This window comes from Nymphalis io, chromosome 16 (genome assembly GCF_905147045.1).
Source record: "Nymphalis io chromosome 16, ilAglIoxx1.1, whole genome shotgun sequence".
In the NCBI taxonomy this organism is placed as follows: Eukaryota; Metazoa; Arthropoda; class Insecta; order Lepidoptera; family Nymphalidae; genus Nymphalis; species Nymphalis io.
In genome coordinates this window covers 6,250,992-6,268,140 of record NC_065903.1, presented here as the reverse complement: position 1 = coordinate 6,268,140, position 17,149 = coordinate 6,250,992, and the positions used below count along the sequence as shown (strand labels likewise).

General features: G+C 33.4%; 1 pseudogene; it reads left to right on the top strand.

The window, feature by feature from the left end:
• Positions 1 to 9,087: 9,087 nt before the first annotated feature.
• On the top strand, positions 9,088 to 9,194 carry LOC126774612 (U2 spliceosomal RNA; annotated as a pseudogene).
• Positions 9,195 to 17,149: the final 7,955 nt, after the last annotated feature.

The following is a 17,149-nucleotide window of genomic DNA, read 5'->3' as shown; positions in this document are numbered from 1 at the left end:
TTCGCATTAAATCTAATATTATTATATATTACAATCTTATTGAATCCCATAATAACTTCCCTTAAATTCAAAACAAAAATTTTCTAACGAATCCATATTGAATGCCATAGTTTATTTAAGGTATCACAATTCAATGTCAAAGATGTTTACTTTTATTTGTTTTTACTCCGCCTGTGAGGCTATACAAGAGCTAGACTTATAGATTTTTTTTAGATATTTCATATTGTCAGTACGTTCCGTTCGTATCATTTGTGATCTCCCAGTTATGTAGTTATTGGTATTTATACTAACATAAAAATTGACAATAAGTAATGACAAGACACAAAACTTTACATTCGAGATTGAGAATATTTCGGAAAAGTCTACAGAAAAACTGCTATCAGCGTGAGAGCACTGTATACATTTTGGGGAATTTATTGCGATAATATTATCAAAATTATAAATATTAAATAGATAGTAGATATTTTTCTCTTTAATTTTTGTGCTTAAAATATTATGTCATCATTACGAAATACAAAAAGATGATAAAATAGTATGCATCGTTGTCCTTTTTCTTACGGCAGGGACAAAGTTCTTTACGCCTTTGGAATCCGTCGCCCGAATGTTATGAATGTATTAAGTTCGCTAAGTCGGCGCAAAGGAATTTTCATGGATACCAACAGTGCTTTCAAGGCCACGATGGGAGTGAGTGTATAAATTCCGTTCCATATATAAAATGAACAATTAATAGATATATTTTTTAATATTTAAAAGCTGGATAAAAGAGCCTATAAGGAATGCATTTCACTTTGTATAGTATTTGCATAACTGTATACAGACATAACAGTTAAAATATTTTGTAAATTCTAGGAATCACAATTTTATTGACAAAAAAAGGCTTGTATCGGGTTAAAGCAATAGTAGTGTGTAATAGTTTATTTGGTTTATTTGTCAAGGTTAAAGATGCTGGTATTTAAATTCATCAACTCATCACTCTACAAGCTATTGGATAATAAGATCGCTAAAAATATTTTTCGTTTAATTCTGTATATTCTATTCTATTTATTCTTTGTATTGATATATATCAATTGATATATATTTATTCTTTGTATTGATATATATCAATTGATATATATCAATACAAAGAATAAATATATCGCATCGATTTGTATTTGAAATACTTAATATTTGGTCAAATGAAATGGACCCCTTTTATTTTTTTTATTTTTTTATAGAATAGGAAGGCGGACGAGCATATGGGCCACCTGATGGTAAGTGGTCACCAACGCTCTTAGACATTGGCATTGTAAGAAATGTCAACCATCGCTTACATATCCAATGCGCCACCAACCTTGGGAACTAAGATTTTATGTCCCTTGTGCCTGTAATTACACTGGCTCACTCACCCTTCAAACCGGAACACAAGAATATCAAGTATTGCTGTTTTGCGGTAGAATATCTGATGAGTGGGTGGTACCTTCCCAGACGAGCTTGCACAAAGCTCTACCACCAGTAATGTCCCTTGTGCCTGTAATTACACTGGCTCACTCACCCTTCAAACCGGAACACAACAATATCAAGTATTGCTGTTTTGCGGTAGAATATCTGATGAGTGGGTGGTACCTACCCAGACGAGCTTGCACAAAGCTCTACCACCAGTAATGAACAATCTATTACTTTATGCGAGTATAAATATTTGTTAAAATAAATATAAAGCTTTATGAGTTGAGCACTATAGCTGACATGCGTTTCTAAGCTGTACGTTAAGTTCTTCGTTAATGCTTATTCCGATCATTTCCTCTTTTTTCTTCTATGTCTTCAATGTAGATTGATATCCATTGTGGTATTACCATATTCAAATAATTATTAAACCTTTTTTAAAGTTAACCTCATTAAATTTACTAAGCCTATTTGTTAAATAGGCAATGTCTGATTTTCTCTTGATTAAATTTGTTAATTCAAAAACTCTATTACAATGTCAAAAAAAGAAAATAATCTTGCCAAACGAGCCTCGACAGCAAACGTATTTCAGGCCTTCAGGTCATCTGCCTTTGCGAATGTCTGAGACAAGAATGGATAAGGTTACATGATGATACCTGGCATTATTATATGTGCAAGTTTTACTTGTTTAAATTATATTGCGACCACAAAGCGAATATCCTACCCAGTTACGCAATTTTATGAGGTATTCATTTAAATTATTTGATTAAAGGTCAATAAAAGTCCAACGTTATATCAAAATCAAAATTAATGAGGCTATCGTGAAGTCCTGTTTATATCTCATGGATTCTAAATTATTTTTCTCGCTCACATAGAGCCCTTGTAGATCGTCGCCGGTCCCCGAGGGTTGATATAGACTACTTTGGGTATCATCAATCCTTCATTTTAAAAGGCATTTTTATAAAGTTTTTCCATTATCCTCCATACTAATAAAATTATCATGTTTTCGAAATATTTATTTTTCATTCTGTCATTTTTGCTTCAAGGAAAGCATTCCTCTTTTAAAATTAATTTTAATAATTTATAAAATTTATAATATATTTTCTCCTTACTCATTAAACTACAGCTTTCGTGTATAATGACGATAATAGCCTCCTGACTGATATTGTGTGCACAAGAGTGTGCGCAAACACAGCTGTACTCTATTCCCCCACTCTTATAATCCGATTGTACCACAATCCGACACGACCGGAAAAAGGTCAGGCTTAGGACCAACGACTTTACGTGCTTTCCGAGGCATGGGAGTGTACACACTTCAAACTTCCAGACTGCTGGCTACTATTGATAATCTTTGACGTTATAACTTTTTATTGAACTGGGCTTTGAACTCTGAACCCCGGGTTCTGCGGCCTTTCACCTAGCCTCTAGACCAACGAGGCAGTAAAGTGCATAATAATACTGAGATGTCATTATAAAAATTGAATACTTATATGTTTATAATTCTACTTTATTTTATATGTATATTTTTATAATAGGTTTTCTTAACTAAGCAATTTTTAACACATTGATGGATAAATTATACAAAATATGTATACATGAATATTTCAAAATGGTAGTCGAATCAATGTTGAGATTAAAATAAGAATATAAATGTGAAATTTGCAAGACAAAGTCTACAAAACGAGCACCGCTAAAAACACAAAGAACATGATTTATGTAGTATTATTTGATTAACTTATTAATATGGCCCTGCTTAATGCTACGTAATAAATGTAACATCTAAAGTATTCGTGTTACTTAAATTGCTTATAAGACTTTTCAACTTCAAATGGAAAGTTAATAAAATAGCTCCTCTTTATTTTGACAGCCGATAAAGCCTAGTGGATAGGCACAAACAATAGTAAAATAAGTAACAGCCGGTGAATATCCCACTGCTGGGCTAAGGCCTCCCATCCCTTTTTGAGGAGAAGCTATGGAGCTTTTTCCAACACGCTGCTCCAATGCGGGTTGGTGGAAAACACATGTGGCAGAATTTCAGTGAAATTAGACACATGCAGGATTCCTCAGGATGTTTTTATTTACCGTATAGCACGAGATGAATTATAATCACAAATTAAGCACATGAAAGTTCAGTGGTGCTTGCCCGGGTTTGAACCTACGATCATCGGTTAAGATTCACGCGTCCTTACCACTGGGCCATCTCGGTATTCTCGGCCAACAATAGATCTTATTTGAAAGTAGTGGGTACGACACGAAAACCCTTAGACTTTTGTTCTGGATTTTTTTTATAGGATGTTACTTTATTTTATTAATTAAAGGTGTAAAAAGATTTTTCTAATCTAGATTTGAAATCTATAAATAATGCTAGCTATCAGCGAGTAATTGGCGTGTGGCCACCTGCATGATCGATGTGATTTGCTTCGAGAGAAGACGTGTTCCTGGCTTAATTCTGCGGATTATCGCGATATGCGGGGTACGTACGCGGTTGACATCGCTCATCTATTGATTAGTATGCTGTCAAACTAAGTATGACTGATAGATTCATAATTCACCAATATTAAATTATCATAATTATTTCTTATATTTTAACTATTTTCGACACTTTAATGTAAGCTCTTGTTTGTTATATTTATTATACGGTTATTATTTTTAACTTTAAATAATCACGAAAAGCGACATTTAATTTAAGGTTAGTGTATAAACATGTGGCAGAATTTCAGTGAAATTAGACACACATAGGTCACGATGTTTTCCTTTAACGCTGTGCACGAGATGAATTATAATCTCGAATTAAATTCGAGATTATAATTCTTCTAACCTAACTTCCATGTGCTAAGCACATGGTGCCTGTCTGGTTTGTTAAGATTGATGCATTCTAACCACTGACCCAACTTGGCTATAACACATAAATAAACTAAAATAATCAAGTTATTCTATTATTATAATAGTAACATTTGTTTTAGCGGGCGCATAACAGCACCAAAAAACGTGTGTGTGAAATTTGTAGATCACCAAAATGTCTGAGACAGCGTATATTTTTATGTGAAAAGAGGGCAAACGGGCAGGAGAGTCCCACGATGGAAAGTTACCCATACTGTCCATGGACACCTGCAACAAAGGAGGGCTTGCAGGGGCGTTGCCTGCTTTACTTTTTTTTTTTTTATATGTCCCGGGATGGCAAATGACTCTACTCCACCTGATGGTAAGTGGTAGTAGAGTCCAAACACGACGACGGCCAGTACAGTCGGGAAGAATGTTCTGTACTAGCCGTCCCCGCCTTGCCGGCCCGCAAGATGCCTCTTCACGCCTCGTTTGAAGGAACCCGGGTTGTAAGAGGAGGGGAACACGTGAGCTGGTAAGGAATTCCATTTTTTGGTAGTGCGACAAAGAAAGGAGTTGCCAAATTTCTTTGTGCGCGATGGAATTGATGTCACAGTTAGGCGGTGACATCGAGAGCCAGCTCGCGTGGACTTAAGAAGGAAGGGGGAAGCAGGAATTAGAGAGAATAATTCCTCAGAGCACTCGCCGTGATACAGTCGATAGAAAGCGCTCAGTGCTGCTATCTCGCGACGCAATTGTAAAGGTTCAAGGGTGTTTGTGACCTTTACGTCGCCAATAATGCGTACTGCACGTCGCTGCAACCGGTCCAAGGCCTCCAGTAGGTACTTAGCGGAGCCATCCCAAAGGTGCGAGCAATATTCAACGCAAGATCGTACCTGTGTTTTGTATAACAGGCACAGTTGTTGTGGCGTGAAAAAACGCCGCACCTTGTTCAGAACTCCGAGTTTCCGTGAAGCTGTTTTTATAATAGCCTCGATGTAATCCCTTGGACTAAGGTCGCAGCGAACGTCCATCCCCAGCATGGCGATTTTGCTTTGTATCATCTGCGGTGTGCCACAGAGGGAGGGAAGAGGGGAAAATGATGACTTTTTCGCTGTGAGAGCGCATACCTGTGTTTTCTTGGCATTAAACTCTACAAGATTATCAGAACCCCATTTGGCGATGAGCTCTAACGTCCTATCGAGTTCAATGACAAGATTCTCCCGCCTCTCCTCAGTTTCCGCCCGCCCAGCCACTGCGCGTCCGTGGTCCACCATGCACTGTACTATCATCTGCATAGCAATGTATGTTCCCAAGAGAGAACATATCATTAATATGCAAAAGAAAGAGTGTGGGAAATAGCACAGATCCCTGGGGGACCCCAGCATTCACTACATAGAATTGAATTACGCAGTGAGTTACTGTAATTATTGTTATGTTATAAGAACTGGCAGAAAATTAAACGACAAGTTGAATTTATTTGTTACTATTACTAATTCTTATTTAAAAAATAACATGAAATTTAAGCATTTCCCGTAAATAAAAATTATGGCTTACATATATACGGGCTATTACAGCTGTCAGAACAAACTCGAAATTTACCGCAGAAAACGCTCGTGAAATGTCAGAAAGTGCTATGCGATTTTGACCATAATAATTATAACATTTCAAGTATACACGCATCGAAATTGAATAGCATCATAAGCTTGAAGTCAATGTTTCACGCGGAGTAATTAAGTGAGTTCTTACAGAATAGCACTGCAGTAGTTTTAGAGAAAATAAGTATAGTAGAATATAGGTAGCTAGCTAGACAATATAGATAAATATTTTGATTGTAGTATATTTGTATATTTTAAGAAAAAGTCACGCTATGAAATCTAAGTTTTACTTGCATGTATCGTGACTTGATATTTTATAATAACGAATTACTATAAATAATATATAAGATTTTATGTTATAAACTAATATTTAATGGTCATTATTACAGTAAAATCCTACTAAATATGCCGACTCAGCTTAATAGTTTTGCTAGATTAGAAAAATAATTTAGAAAAATAGTGAAATTAACGCATTAATGTTAACAAGTACCCATAATATTAGATATGCTTTTCTAGTGATGTTAATATAACAATTTAATATTTAGTTTCCGAATAATAGTAATTTAGTTTTGCACTTGACCAGTTAAGATTAATATTGGCGTTATCTATTATATTGGTCATGAACACATCATAAATTATAATAATGTTTATGTTATCTAATTTTCTGGTTGCCATATTAGATTTCGTTAGGTTCGGTCTTCGTTAGGGCTTCGTTAGGTTCGGTCACGATGCATATTGCGATACACGCTCTTGTCAGAGTCAATTGAATCCTTTGGTTTATGGTTTGTATATTAAAAAAAACATATAACCATTATATTAGTTGAGTTTTTAGGTAGTCGGGACAAAACATTAAATCTACAGAAAGGTAATGTCGTCGTTAGTCTTTGAAAGTAATGTTTAGGTTTTACATATTATTATACTATATTACTATAATTGTCATATAATATAAATATTGAATTGGAAAATTATGATAATATTGTGATCAATGCAGTAATAGCCCGTTAATGTCCCACTGCTTGGCTAATGCTTCCTCCCCCTTTTGTTGTGAAGGTTTGGAGCTCATTCCACCACGCTGCCCCAATGCGGGTTGGTGGAATATACATGTGGCAGAATTTCAGTGAAATTAGACACATGCTGGTGTCCTCACGATGTTTTCCTTCACCGTAAAGCACGAGATGAATTATAATCACAAATTAAGCACACGAAAATTCAGTGGTGCTTGACCGGGTTTGAACCCACAATTATCGGTTTAGATTCACGCGTTCTAACCACTAGGCCACTCCGGCTTTATTTTGTGATCATGTCGGATATGTAATTTGATCAATATGAAATTAAAAATAATTATAGTGCACCAAGGGTTATTAATCTTAACCATAAACATACACAGAAAAATATTCTATAAATGGATTGAGATGAAAACTTTAACTTATTTATTTTAAGTACATACTCAATAGTATTGTTGTTTTCTTTTAGATCAAAGTAGTAAGTTATTCATATTAAAACGATTTTTTTCTAAACACGTTTGACGTAGATACTTATGATTATATTTGTTTGATATTTCTTCAGCTTCTTAGCTAATGACCGATACTTGAACTAACTTTGTATTATTTACTTTTATTTTCTATCTACCAGCACCGTGTATTGTCTTATAATGTTATAATGAGAAAAAAAGTTTTTTAAAAAGATATTATCTAACTGTGAACATAGCTAACTGTATGTAAACATGAAGACGAGTAATTAAGTTAGGTAACTCAGTGATTTTGCCACATTAATCGAACATTCAAGTTTCTATCTAATAATATTAGAAGTTCTGCGGTTAAGTGAACTTTGAGTATACTTACTTTACATAATAAAAATTATGAAGTGGTCATGTGAAGATATAAAATAAAATTATCAATTATTAATACCAACTTGGTAATATAGTAAATAAATGTTAATAATATGCTGCTTCGTCCATTTTAATATGTTTTGATAATCGTCTTAATTATGGTAGTATCCTTGCAACTTAACTCCGACTTATTTATAAGTCAAGGTTGTCTCCGACGCAAATATCTTATAAATCAGTCATTCTATCATAATTATTTAATATTCCGTATTATTCAAGGTTATGTATGATTAAGTTTTTCTTGTTTTCCATATATTTCTAGGTCTGACGTTGATAGTGGTAATTATGCTAATTTAAAATGCAATAAATTAATAATCTAAATATGGATGGTTATATGATTCATCTTATCTGAGTGATGTTTGTTTTGAATGACACAACTAATATAAGATATGTACACAAAAGAAAACTATATTGTACAGCGACGGAAATAGATGTTAAGGATTCAAATGAGAATTTTTATTCAAAAAGATCGAGATTTTATTTTAATTGGAAGTTACGAGTTTGATATGTACCTTGGCTAGGTGAGTAAGGACGCTGCAAAGTGAAAGATCCGTGATATTGGTGAGCGGATGCGGGGTGGGGTTCCCGGGGCGGGTGCGGTGGAAGGCGCACGGTGACGGTGGTGGAACGGGATGGGGAGGGAGGTAGTCCAGGGTAAGCGTGCAGGGGCGCAGGGCGGCGGGTAGCACGTAACAAGTGAAGCGGCCCTGGGAGCAACAGTCTGCCACAGCCCGGCCACGCGGGCTCACACGCTACTACAAGTGTTGCATCCCGATCTGGACCGTGCACCTCGCGTAAGTAAATCTTTTTGTCTAACGGTATCTTGGTAAATGAGATATAAACGCGCGGTTAATATCGCACGCCCACGTTTTCGTTAGGCATAGATTCCCGTAGCGCTGCGTAGCAAACCGTAGCTCACGTTACGGTCGCTGCTAGCGTTGGCTTGAAGGATGTCTATCACTACAGCGATATACCTGTTGAATGTGAATTGCGTTGTGAGATAATGTCTTTGTCGATTGAATACCTTTGATGTTAAATGTGCAAATATAGCAACTGTGTTTTTGACATTATTGTTTATTTATTAACAATAATTTATACAAGTTTGTTAAATGATAAATAATAATATGTAATTAATTTATAAGCTTTATCAATAATAAAGGAAAAATTCTATACATTCCTACAATACTTAATCTATTATATACTTCTTCTATAGATTTTGAGTAAATTAAAAATTGTATTTAAAATATATGTACGATTTTTACTATATGTAACAGTAACAGCCTGTTAACGTCCCACTGCTGGGCTAAGGCCTCCTCGCCCTTTTTTGAAGAGAACGTTTGGAGCTTATTCCACCACGCTGCTCCAATCGCTTCTCGGCCTTTTGGCTAAGATCAAAGTGTAGTTATTATATGAAATCATAATAAATCCAAAAATATTACATAAAATATTAAATTTGAAGGCGGGCATAATATAATATTTAACATAGAGTAGAAAGATAAGGTCAAAGCTGTTACAGACTTTACACATTTCTATAATCCGTTCAATAGGTTAAGTTTTGGGAACTTGAATTACTAAACTGCGTGACCCATAAACCATCAAGAAGCGTATGTGATAAAGTACGCCTCGAAAGTAATATACCCATATTTATGTTACAAACTCGTATGTACCTAAAATATGGGCAGTCGCATATGGGTTTAAGTATATATGGTTCTTAGTACGCATATAGAGGCATGACACAGAAATTGGTCTCGGACGGTCAAAGCTGCTTTTAGTTGTGTTTATTAAGAGGAATAAGGTTAATACCATATTAAGGTATATACATAACTGACTACTTTGAAATAATTTATGTTTTTATACTAGTTTGTATATTATATTTTAAAATATTATAAATGTCATTGTAACTACTAAGTTGAAATTAAAATAAAGTTGCGATCATTTTAATCCCGACAGCTTTGAAAGTCTGAAAAGTGATTGGATGGCGATGGTTTAGCGCAGTACTCCACAAAACACAAGATGTAGATACTACGTTGAGTATAAATATCAATAAAGTATTGGAAAATTGCAATACGCAAAATTTTGCAAAATATTATGCAAGCGACTGCTATTAATACTTTTACGTTAAAATTATTTTCGCGATCGCAACACTGGCACCACGAAGGAAAAAATTATTATTAAAAAAGTAGCATAACGTGCTATATATTTAGTGGACGTACAAGTTTTTGTTGTGTCCCAGATTAAAATCAGATTGCTTGCCAGTTCTTTTGTCTCTGTATTTTGTACATTTATTCCTACGAGTCAATGAATAGATAACATTTATGAGCTTTCACTGATTTATGAACAAAACCCTTAAATGTTCAACCAATTAATGTTGCGTAGTTGTTTTATTATTTTATCGTTAAACGATTTTTGTATTGTTCGTAGTGTTATTAAAGTAATCCGAGGTAATATATTTATTTATATATTTGATTCATTAAAACTTTTTTGTTTTTCGAAGCAGCAGTTAATTTTTCAAGTTTTGTATCATACAATGAAGATGTTAAGACGAAACTTTTTAATTAGAAAGATAAACCGTCTCGGAGTAGCTTTGTTAATAGTTCGCGAAGAAATTCTTATGCACCTTTGCAGCTCTTAGTTTGTTCTAATGAAACTTACGTTAGATAATTTCAACCAAAAATATATAATTATGTAAATTAATGGCCGATAAAAATATTGATTTTCAAACCAATAATAACTAGTTTTAAGACATGAAATTTAAATCATAAAATTTTGTAAATTTTAATCATAAAATTTTTCATTATCGAATCATTTATTATCAAATACCTTCCTGATATTATTATTACTATTTATGAAGACGATAAAAAGTTTTTGTGTTCATGTTGAGTTTGAAGAGTTTTTCAATTATAGCCATTCAATATCAAATTATAAAGATTTTGCGATATATATAGTTTTTAATTTATAATAGGCGAACTGGTAATGGGCTAACTTATTTTAAGTAGTCACGACAGTCTGTAGACACTGGTCCTGTAAGAAATATTAACTATTTCTTGCATAGCCAAGGCTCGTTGAACTAAGAGGCTATGCTATGAGTTTGAAACTCACTCACCCTTCAAACCGGAACACAACAATACTAAGTAGTGCTGCTTATTTGTAGACTAAGTTTTGAGCTAAGGGTGTTGCACAAAGTCCTGCCACTAAGTAACTTTATGATTATAATTTATCTTGTGTTCGGCGGTAAAGAAAAACATTATGGCGAACTAGTATGCTTCGAATGTTTTCCACCACCAATCTGCATTGTAGCTGTGTGGTAGATTTAACTTTACAAACTTTTTCTCCAAATGGAGAAGACAACTTTGCCTATCAATGGGAAATTTATAAGCTGTAACCCGAGGTTTTGTTTATATCTCGTGAATGATTTTGTATATAAACTAAACTGCATTGTAAACCATTGTGCCTAGCTATAATATATGAAAAAAATATAAATAAAAAAAAAAAACAGTAAAAGTTTTTTATTTAATATTTCGTCAAACGTTCAAATGTTTTCATTAAAAAAACTTCTGTCGGTCGCATTTCTACAGTCACCAATTTCTAAAAGCAGAAATGGTTGAAAAGCATTTCTAAGATTTTTATTTTGTCATATAAGCATATTTAACCACGGTAGTCAAAACTGCGCACTTAAAATGCATTTAAAGAAATATATATATATTTTAGTTATATTTATGTTTGTCTTATTTTGTACAAAGCGTGTTCGTTACGCATTTGAGAATAGATTTAAGTCCATCAAAGAAGATTATTCGCATTAAGGGAATCGTCATCTTATAAATTTACTTTTTAAGATAAGATCAACTTTTTAAATAAATGTTGCAAATCGATTTAAAAATTTAAAATCTGCTTCCATATTGGAACTTTTGAAAGTAAGGTCTATCTGTACTGGGAATAGTCAAATGAAACTACTTTAAAGAGATAAGGTTAAGTGGTTTGTGATATTCCAGCCAATAAAGTGGGCTTATCGTTAAGGTTGATTCAAAGTTTATTTTTTTTCTATTCTAATAGACTGAAATGGTCATCGCATTAAACAAGCTAACTTTTATTTAACTAACCGGGTAAGTAGAACGGCAGAAATTATGGCAAATTTTTTTTCTTATCCTCATTTAGAACATGATGAAAAGTTATATGGACGTGTTATGAATTTTTGTCCAGAAATACTAATGTAGCTCACGTTTCACGTATGAGAAAGTTGGATTACAAAATAGATTTAGATGAAATTCGAAACGGTTCCGTCGTTCATTTCTTGTTCAGTTTAATCTGCTCATATCAGACGAACGTGTTTCCGCTATGAAGAACATTGTTGCACTCCGAGCATTTTGTACAGATTTGTTACAACAACTTGTGTTACGAATAAAAAGTATTTTAAAAATAAATTAATCAATTTCCTTTTAACGTTTGTGAGAAAAATTTTGCTTTTATAAATACTTTGAAATATGGTTATGCATTGATATTATAGAGATCATATTAATGAGTGTTATTAAGAAGTTTTGTTTGTCGGTTTTCCCGATTTAGGATAAAGTAAAAAAAATAAAATTGTTTGATATAGGACTTACATATTATAATAGCTTATAGTTTTAGGATAACCTGGCTTATACACCGTTAATTGCATACTATTTGTGATAGAGCTTATATATATCCAAAAAGTTTATATGTATTTTACAGAAAAATTCACATCACGCAGTCCAAAGAAGTACCGTCTTATAATCAATATTAACCGTTTACGGTACATATTATGCAAAGGATTCTGCTTCTAACCGCTTATTAGAAATGAGGAATGATTAGATTTCCAAATTGTACCGACTCAAAAAATGATGTCATAAAATTTTATTCATAATACATATATATTTGAAGATGTGTCCCACTATTTTTTTCCAATCGCTCTTTGCAAGTGTACAATGTTAAGCTGTAATAGTCGGGCGTCTTCATATGCTAAACTAACTATAAAATTTATAATTAAAAGTAACTCACTATGTTTCATGTTTAATTTATTTCATAAAAATGTACCAGAGTATGGATATTATATTAATTTCAAATGCTGTTCAATAAAAATTTATATAATAAACAAACAAACCGCTTTTAAATCATTTTGTTTTCGTTTTTAATATATTGAACTTTATTTTAACTAGGTCAACGATTAATAGAAGCTTTCGTTATATTAAATCATCTTTTTTCAATTAAAGTATTATATTATTCCTGAATCTATAAAAATAATAGTAAAACAGATATAATTACTTTCAAGGTTCTTACAAAGATCAAAGTTATCTGTATTTAGACTTGAGAGCATAATCTTTATTCGTGTCTGTTCAATGGTCCGCCTCGCATTGACGGCTTCACCCGAGACTTTGTTACACGGATTCCTTATTTATTCCGATGAGATCGGTTAAGACACCTAATTGAGAAAATCAAATGCAAAACAGAATAGAAAGTTAACGGCTATGAATAATTTTATTTAAAATTGAAAACTCCGTTTAATATATAATTTCTCTTCACTAAAGTTTTCAACAATATTCTCTTTGAGAACTTGTAAAGATATTATATTATGATTAAACTAATAATACATTGCTTGATTTTAAAAAGCGTTTAAATCTTTATTATTATATTTATTATAATTAACTTTTTATTTATAATAACAGTAACTTGAGGGGTGACTTACCATTATTCTAGCCTAGCCTATAAATAACGGCTTTGTAAGAAAGTAACTATAGTCAGAATGAACGATTAGTGGATTTCCACTTGTGATGTTATGTGGCTATTTCTCCTTTCTTTTTTAACATAAGAAAGTTACTCAAACGTATATATAAGTAACCGTAACATGTAACGGATATTTTGCATATTTACCTAATGCTTAATAGTATTTCTATATTTGGATTTAAGAACATTGGTTGTATACTATGTTTATATGTTGTATATCATGTTTATATGTCATATAAACATAGTATACAACCAATGTTCGCAAAGCTGAAAGATATTACAATGCGAAATTTTGTATTAGTCGGATTAGTAGATTCTCCGAGAATTCCAAAACAATAAAGAATAAACCTTTTCATTTATAAATATAGTGCGTTGCATACTATTTATCATTTTATAACGTTATTTGAATATTTGTGGAACAAAGAAGTATTTGTCTTCGAGACTTATTCAATAGCACAGGGTTTCTTTGTCTTGGATAACACAATTAAGAAATCTCTTGATTCTTTATGAAAAATACTTATGATATTTTGATATAAATATTAAGCCCTAACAGTTCAATAGGTATTGGCACAGATCGAATGCAACATGTAGTTAGTACGTATTTGTTAAAATTTTTTATTGGGTATTGTATTGAAAATATTATTATTAACCAACCGGTTATTAAGTAAAACTTAGAAATGATTTTGTTATTTTACCTAACAAATGAATATTGACAACGTTTAATGTTTATTGGATGACGTTAAATAACAGTGAGCTAACGTAGAAAAAAAAACATTTGAGGAGGAGCAGCAAAAGAGCAATCACAATAATTGCTCTGATCGACACGCCTCACGCCTCGACGTTCCGTCTGCGTCCGAACCGGTCATGACGATCAGACAATTTTCCCGTTCAAGTGTTTTTTGTTTTACGATACCTTTACTTTTATATGTCAGCTGTACCAATCGATATTTCCGTGATTGCTTTTTAATATTTGCACATTTAATTTGAATTGAAATTAAGGTGAATATTTTGGTTTGCTTATATAACTTTTTAGCCTGATAAGCTTATAGTTTAAAAATGAACACATTAGAAATATTTGTATACGCAATTTAACGATTTTAGTACGACTTAATACTAAGGACGTATGTTGATCCCGGCTCTTTAGCAGTTAAGCATCGCAGAAGAGATACACAAAATCTAAGCGGAATAACGCTTTAATTGTACCCGAGCGATGTTGGGATGGGTCGATATAACGTTTATATAAATTGCTTCCAGAATCGGATCACGCTTTGCTTTTGGTAAGAGTGTTATTAACGTTAGAAAATCTAGCAATGCTGTGATATATATAAAAATATTAAGGCGCATTTTTTTTCTTACAATTCTATACTTTCACTATTACGTTTGCAAGTCGTCAATTGCTTAAAATATATTCTATTTGAATTTGTATACTTACAATGAGATTGTAAAGAATATAAGGAGTTTTTGTATACAAAACTAGCTTATATCCAGCATATTTTGCAATGCCTCTATAAATTGTCGCTATATGATACTTTGATGGTATGTTATCAGAAACGTTTAGGCTGATAATAACAACAACTACAAAGTAACAATTTAATTGACTTAATGGTATAGGAACCATAGTACAAAAAGTACAAAAAAACGTTAATATTCTTACTTTTACTTACTTAAACGTTAATATATAATATATTTTTTGAACGTAATAAGAATTTTTCAGTCTGTTCTAAACTAACGTAGCATTAATAATTTTGGATACTTATTTAGAATTAAGAACATCGCATTATCTTTCATTTAATGCAAATAGTTCTTTGTCAGGAAGTGCCGAGAGTTTTTGAAGTTTACGTTAATTTTTACATTTTCATCATCATCATCATTATTTCTATAATTACGTCCAGGGCTGCTTTTTTAATTTGATATTCAAAGTAAACACTGCCAGATTATTTGTTTAATTGACATTTCCCAGTAAAATTTTGTAAACTTTTTGTTGAAATAAATTTCGTGTAGATACGTGAGATAAGATACTTTTTATACTTGTCATGTACTTCTAAATCCTTTTCCTTGCTATAAAAAGGGCTTTATCAGTGTAAGGTCAGCAAAGTGTATGCAAATGAGAAAGGGGTTCCACGATAGAAATAAAGAGATATAAGAGTCTTGGGTAGGGCCATAACAGTTAGGCAATGCCTACCTTTGCCGTAAATCTTACGATACAATTACTATTGAATTTACGATTCACTCGGATACGCGTGTGTGAAGATTATACATAGTAGATATTTTTATCGTCATTGTTTATTTGTTATATTAAATTGACAGTTTTTTTTAATTGTATAGTATTAAAATAATTTGAGCAGTTGAATCAATATTTTTTTGTGAGCGTTAGTAATTGATGTATCAATTATTGGATAATATGGAAATATTTGATAATGACAGAAATTATGAAACCATTTTTGTAGTTTAATATAACTATGAGTTGGCCCTGTACCGTCTTAGGATATAGTATAGAGTATAGAATTTTGTATATGTATCTGAGTTTTGTTTTAAAATGATATTTTTATAAAATAGTTTTCTTAAGAGCAGTCTTAGTAGATTCAACTTAATGAAACAAACGATGCGCGAACTCACTGATAAAAATAAGATAATAGAAAATCTATCATTGTTTAACTAACCACGGGCTAAAGAAGGTTTATAAGTAAGGCCAATTATCTCTTATTATTTAAATAAGATTTTATTATACTGTGAATGGACAAGAATAATGTTGAAAATAATTATTATATAAAGAAACAAACCCGAATGAATTGAAAGCTACGTGCTAAAATAAAAATCATATAATTAGCAAATGAGACCCTTTGACTTTGACGGTAGCTTGTTAATTAACTTTCTGAAATGTACAAAAATGGAACAAAATGGATTTTAATAGAATTTTGAATACTCTTCGACCTTCTCGTAGTCTGTTCAAGAGCGATTGTGACGACCAAATAAGCAAGCAAGATAGTGGGGTGTGCTCTTTTGCCATAAAAAAATCACACGAATATGTAAATAACTACTAGTTTTTTAATTATTCAAAGATAATATAACGAGACTAGAATAAGGGATGAGTTAGATTAAAATAGGAGCTATGCAGTATGAGACGAAAGCGACGAGTCACCTTCCGACTTACGCAGGTAATGACCGGTCACGGTTGTTTTGGAGAATACCTGTGTAAGATCGGACGTGAATTGTCGGCGATGTGCCACCACTGCGGTGCGGATCGGGACACCGCTCAGCATACGCTGGAGGCGTGCCCCGCGTGGCATGCAGAGAGGGAGATCCTGGTCCGCGAAGTCGGACAAGACCTGTTCCTGCGAGCAATCGTGTCGGCGATGCTCCGCAGGGAATCGGCGTGGAGGGCCGTAGCCTACTTCTGTGAAACCGTCATTGTCCAGAAGGAGACGGCGGAGCGGGAACAGGAAAGGGCCGATCCTGCTCGGTAGAGGCGACGTCGGCGTCGTCTTGGCCCTCCCACAGCCCCGACGCCCGGGGCTTAAAAGATAGGGCGTAACCCTGGGACCGTGGATGCGTGAGGTGGGGGCCTGGCGCTGCCGAACGCACTAGTGAGGAGTGCGGGGGGGGGGCGGAATTACCTTTGTCTCCTGAGGAGAGCTCCGCCGAGCCACGAGCAGAGCAAAGCTCGTGAGAGGCCGCGGATGCGTTATATCAA